At 43.4% G+C, this 6,626-nt stretch overlaps 1 non-coding gene across 1 annotated transcript; it reads right to left on the bottom strand.

The window, feature by feature from the left end:
- Nucleotides 1-5,510: 5,510 nt before the first annotated feature.
- trnaq-cug (transfer RNA glutamine (anticodon CUG)) lies at nucleotides 5,511-5,582 on the bottom strand. The gene has a single exon. It is a non-coding gene; the product is annotated as a tRNA-Gln (tRNA).
- Between the last annotated feature and the right edge of the window lie 1,044 nt (nucleotides 5,583-6,626).

The raw sequence follows: 6,626 nt of genomic DNA, 5'->3' as shown, positions 1-6,626 counted from the left end.
CTGTCTCCCACACATTCACGCAGATGTATTCTGGCTTGCTTCTACTGAGTTTTGTCCCTTTTCTCTCCAGAGCCCAGCTGCACCTGTCCGGGCTCTCTTTCACCTGTGATCTCTCACTACAGCTCACAGTGTCATCTGCAAACGTCAAAGTCCATAGAGACGTCATGAGTCAACCTATCCATTCACCACTGCAAACATGAAGTGTATCAGAGCTGATCTCTGATGTAATCCCACCCCCACCTTTGACTAATGTGTCACTTCTACTTCAGCAACTCGTTCCCATATCTTCATGTTGTGGCTCATCAGCTTTATCTCTGTAGTTACTCAGCTCTACACATCAACCTTGTTGTTGGAAATTGGTATAATACACTTTTTCGCCTTTTTCAGGCATCCTGTCACTCCTCAAGACTATGTTAAACAATCTGGTTAAAAAGGATATCTCCTACCTGTACTAGTATGTCATCTGAACCAACCCTTTCCACTCTAAATCCTCTTCTTAGCTTCTCTCACTTCCACTAACTATCCTCCATCCATCCTCCTCTCACTCTCATTTTCTAAATTCATTGGCTCCTCAATCTACTTCTTCCATCTTCTCAACACACTGTCTTCACTAGTTAGTGCAGAGGTTCCCAAAGGGGGGGAGGGGGGGATGAAAAGGAAAAAAAAAACCCAGAATGCTTGGACACTGCTAGCATAATGGACAGCTTGTTGACAGGGCTCCCACACAAACGCAGAGCAGGAGATGAAGCATCGCTGAATATGTTTCCAAACCAAAGACTAGAAAATATGATGAAGCATATCTTTCCTTTGGCTTCACCTGCACAAGTGCCAAGGTGGGTCTCTGTGACAGAATTTGTTTTCCCTGCGTCGGGAGCAGCGCTGGGCTCTCAAATCACAGACAAACAGTATCCCACATTTTTTATTTTTAGTTCACAAACACTTGTTGTAGTGACTAACTACTCCTGACATTTTGGAGATGTTAGCTCTTTATACAGTAAAGTTACATTGGGATACAAATAACATCAGGCTGATCCTGCCATAATTTGTTCCCCCTGTCCAAACCACTTACAAACAGTATCCCACAGTTGTTTATGTTTTTAAACCCATTTTTGAAAAATGTATTGATAGCAATGTTGAATATTATTACACAGGAAAAAAACAACTACACGTAAAATAATTACACCATGCGCACAGAAAAAAGGCACATACCTTTGACGTTGCGTGACAAACTCTGTATTACTCGTCCACACGTAAACGGCGTTTAAAATCACTGAAAAACTATGTTTTTGCCTTTACATGTGTACGAAAGACCCAAACGCATAGAAACAGCAGCGTTTTCAAAAATATCCGTGTAGGTGTGGACGTAGCGTAAAAGAATCAGTAGTTTATTTCATTGCTACCTGTAATTTATTGCAGTTTACTTTTATTTGTTTAATTGTTTACGAAATCTTTGAGGTGTGAAATAAACCACAGTGGAGTTTGAATATAAAATATGGGTGTGTGTGGCTGGAGGATGTGTTTGTGCGGGGGGGGGTGAAGATTTTTCTTGTAAAACTAAGTGGGGCCTAACAAAAAAAGTTTGGGAAACACTGAGTTAGTACATCAATGTCTTCTTTCTTATGTCCAGAGAATAAAACAAGAAAAATATTAGTCATCAGTATTAACAAACCCTAATAGGACTGATTAGGTTATACCACAAAGTTGATACCAAACTCACATAGAGCACTTCACTAAAAAGGTGGTTCTTCTACCAAATATATGACACTGATACCATCCATCCATCTTCTTCCGCTTTATCCGGGGCTGGATCGCGGGGGCAGCAGCCTAAGCAGAGAAGCCCAGACCTCCCTCTCCCCAGCCACCTCCTCCATCTTATCCGAGGGAACACCAAGGTGTTCCCAGGCCAGCCGAGAGATATAATCTTACCAGCGTGTCCTGGGTCTGCCCCGGGGCCTCCTCCAGGTGGGACATGCCTGGAACACCTCACCCAGGAGGCGCCCAGGAGGCATCCTTGTCAGATGCCCGAACCACCTCAGCTGGCTCCTTTCGATGTGGAGGAGCAGCGGCTCTACTCTGAGCCCCTCCCAGATGGCTGAACTTCTCAACCTATCTCTAAGGGAGGGGCCAGCCACCCTTCGGAGGAAGCTCATTTCCGCCGCATGTATCCGCGATCTCGTTCTTTCGGTCACTACCCACAGCTTGTGGCCATAGGTGAGGGTAGGGACGTAGATCGACCGGTAAATTGAGAGCTTCGCTTTTACACTCAGCTCTCTCTTCACCACGACGGACCGGTGCAGCGTCCACATCACTGCGGCCGCAACACCAATCCGTCTGTCGATCTCCGGCTCCCTTCTCCCATCACTCGCAAACAAGACCCCGAGATTCTTGAACTCCTCCACTTGCGGCAGGAACTGATACTTTTTAAAAATTAAGCTATAGTAAGAAATTGAGAAAGTAAACAGTAGCTCCTCGAAGGACAATCCTACTAACTATTTTTGTATAAAATAACATTGTTACATGACAATGCAATCTGAATTCTATTTCAGAAGAATGTACTCCGTTTGAATCTTTTATGTAGGACAAAAGCAGTGAAAGTTCAATTTAAAAATGAACCAAAGGATCACAACTCAGTAATCACAATCATTTCTAATGTGAGATCCACTGGGTTTTTCAGGGTAGTGTTTAGTGTCTATGTGGATTTACACAATTCAACCAGATGTACCAGTCCAACACAGTGCTTCGCATTTGAATAACACAAAGTTAGCATAGCTTGGTTTGGTTTGCAGGATGTTTGCTTTGTACGTTGTTACTTCCCACCTCTGATCAGTGACAAGTTGGTGCTGTGTTCACGCTGATGGATTGTTGTTTCTGGTCTGAGCAGTTTTCATTCTTTATCCTTCATGGAATTAATCAGAAGTAATTTTAATTCTTGAAAGGTTTTAGGTCACCATACATTTTCTCTTTCCACATAAACTCAGTTTAAATGTCAGTATTGGTTGATTAGTAACTGCTATGTTGTTATTTAGAACAGTAGTGCAGGATGGTGACCATTTAACACATATTATATTGCTGTGGAGTTGCACCTGACACTGACTGTAACTAAAAGTACACCCAAACATTTTTAGTTCTCGGTAATGAAAATATTTCCATTTTTACTCACGCGATTAAAAAAAAAAAAAAGAACTTATCAGAATTTTTGACTTTCACTCCATCCCCTTGTATGTGTATCTGTGCTCATAAGACACAGCAATTAACAAGAATGTTACATGTGTGTTAAGGAGCTGGAGCACTTTTGTCACCATGCATGTGTCTGTGGGCTGATGATTGATGATGAGCATAGTGATAAAAGTAGTAATCACCCTGCCAGGGAACTGAAGGCACAGTGGCTGCTGTTTCTAAAAAGTGGTGCATTTTCATGTGTGTGGGTTCGCAAACAGATGACATTTGTGTGTATGTCTCATCAACACCCCCTCGCCCAACTGTCTGTCCATCAAGATGTTCCGTGGCACAAGTTTGTGCATGTGTGTGTATGGCCTTTGGATGGGCGCTTGTCGCCTGCTACTACAGTGTAGTGAGTGCGTGCGCGGCTTGCGTAAATGAGCTACCGAGCATGTGTGACATCTTAAATTAGACAACGTTCCTGGCCGCAAAACCATTCAACCCTGCCAAACACAACGCGGACAGCACCATTCATGTGTGGCAGACTATGATGATGAGACACACACAGTCTCTGTCTCTTTCTCTCTCTCTCACACACGCACACAAGCGGACATGGTGACTCATACATCTTAATTAGAAGCTAAGCAGCATCGTGTTAGTATTAGCGAGGAGAGGCGAGCCTGTCACTGGAGGCAAATGAGAAGGGCCACGGTTATATGCACAGTCACATTAATGCATATGAAGTAAATGCATGGCCTAAAGTCCAATTAGTTTACTACCTGTGCATTTGGCAGATTGTGTATGTGTGTGTCTATCTAGGACAACACACATATTGTACATAAATATCAGGTACACACACACGAGTATAAACTTTTGGAAAAAAATTAAATAGCAGTAGCAAAGAAGGGTAAAAGAAAAAGCTGGCTGCTGTTAGTGTATGTTTGTGTGTGAGCGTGGCCTCGACTTTGTAAAGCCAGCGCTCCTAACACGATCTGAAAACCCTACCAAGACCCTGTTGTTTGGCTTGATAGTGTCACCGGTCAGTGGCATTTGTCAGAGTTCAGGAAACACACAAATGCGTGTACATCCACGCTCACTCACACACACGCACAGACAGTGGCATTTGGCCAGAGTCGTGTTGTGGTTTCTGGGAGCAGTGGCGGTGATGGTAGGGGAGTTCACTGACGTTCCATGTTGCCACGGGGACGAACTGACCTTAAACAGCTCGTAGCGAGGGACATACGGGGGAGTTTCCAGTGACTGATCAGCTCACCTTAACATCAAATACACCACATAAACACACAAACGCACGTACACACACGTGCACACACACAATCATATACCACATTGTTGAGTGAGGTATAATAATCAACAGCCCCCTTTCCAGGTATCTATCACACCTCATTAAAGCCGTCTTCTGTTCTCATATCCTCTTTGCTTATTCTCCATCTGACTCCATTCAGATTTATTCAAACTTGACTCTGTCATAGTTTTTATTCCTCATTTTATCCTTCCCCAACTCCTCCTTGTCTCTGCTTCAGGTTTGGTTTGGCTGTGTTGACATCCATCAGGTGTCCAGTTAACTGGTTTAGGCCTAGGTCTAGGTTCATTTTTACATCTACCCCTTTAATTAATTGACACACCCAAATTGATATCTCATAGTAAAAAAGAGTTATCTTCTGCTTATTGAAAATATGCTTTTTTAGTATCCAGGTAAAACCTGACCCTATAGCTAAGTTATAGGGTTTTTTTTCCCAGTAACCTGTTGGGTGCTAAGGTGTTTAAAGCAGTGCCCAATAAGAAAGTGAAATACTTGTTGAACAATTTAATTGTTCAGTCATGGGGAAAAAGTTCATCACATCATCAAACAGATAAAAATAGACTCTCAGTTTCCAGATTAGGCACTAATGAGTAGAAACGACTGGTGGAACTTGTGTTATTTGAACCTCTGACATCTGCGGTTGTGTTCTCTTTGCTTTCATGGTGTCATCCTGCTGAGATCCAAAGGAGTCGCTAAGACATCCAGGAAAAAAAAGTTCTGAGTACCTGTGAGTTTGGCAAAGGATTTTAAATGGTCATAAATTATTTATGATGATTCCATCTACTGTCAAGGAAATCATCTCTTTTGGGGTTTTTTTTTGTTTTTTGGAAAAAATACTCAAAAGTTAATTTTTTTTTTTTACCGGAGTTGAGGCTTTCTCACAACTTTCAGGATTGTGGTTGAGAGAACATTTTTAATTTGAACTTTATTTTTCAACCCTTATAATCCCACACATGGGAAATGTTGTAGTCCTCTGCATTTAACCAGTTCACTCAAAGAAGCAGTGGGGAGCTACCCCTGTCCAAAATACAGGTTGCACCGAGATTTGAACTCAGATTTCTGGATTCAGAGTCCAGAGTGCTAACCATTACACCATGGAACCACCACTTTCAGTCTTGGCGTAGGGATACAATCGTGTATCGCTATTTTATTGACTACATTTGCAAACCAAGCATCCAGGATAGCTCATCTTTTTATTTGGCACTAAGTTTTAGAAAAAAAACAAACGTGGACTTGAGAAAAAAGAAAGTCCATGGTCTTGCTCAGATTTGCTCTTATACACTGAACAAAAATATAAACGCAACACTTTTGTTTTTGCTCCCATTCCCCATGGGATGGACGTAGAGACCTAAAATTCATTCCAGATACACAATATAACCATCCCTCCCAAACAGTGGTCACAAATCAGTCCAAATGTGTGGTAGTGGGCACATCTGCTATATTGAAATAATCCATCCCACCTCACAGGTGTGCCACATCAGGATGCTGATCTGACATCATGAGTAGTGCACAGGTGTACCTCAGACTGCCCACAACAAAAGGCCACCCTGGAATGTGCAGTTTTGTCTCACAGCAAAATGCCACAGATGCCACAAGCAATGAGGGAGTGTGCAATTGGCATGCTGACAGCAGGAATGTCAACCAGATCTGTCGCCCGTGCATTGAATGTTCATTTCTCAACCATAAGCCGTCTCCACAGGCGTTTCCGAGAATATGGCAGCACATCCAACCGGCCTCACAACCGCAGACCTCGTGTAACCACACCAGCCCAGGACCTCCACATCCAGCAGGTTCACCTCCAAGATCGTCTGAGACCAGCCACCCAGACAGCTGCTGGAACAATTGGTTTGCACAACCAAACAATTTCTGCACAAACTGTCAGAAACCGTCTCAGGGACGCTCAACTGCATGCCCGTCGTCCTCATCGGGGTCTTGACCTGACTCCAGCTCGTCGCCGTAACAGACTTGTGTGGGCAAATGCTCACATTTGATGGCGTCTGGCACGTTGGAGAGGTGTGCGCTTCACGGATGAATCATGGTTCACATTGTTCAGGGCAGATGGCAGCTGAGAATGTCCCAGTTCTTGCATGGCCAGCATACTCACCGGACATGTCACCCATTGAGCATGTTCGGGATGTGCTTGACC

The sequence above is a fragment of the Astatotilapia calliptera genome, chromosome 5 (assembly GCF_900246225.1).
Source record: "Astatotilapia calliptera chromosome 5, fAstCal1.2, whole genome shotgun sequence".
Classification (NCBI taxonomy): Eukaryota; Metazoa; Chordata; class Actinopteri; order Cichliformes; family Cichlidae; genus Astatotilapia; species Astatotilapia calliptera.
The sequence above is the reverse complement of the archived record's forward strand: the minus strand, read 5'-3'. Positions and strand labels throughout refer to the sequence as shown.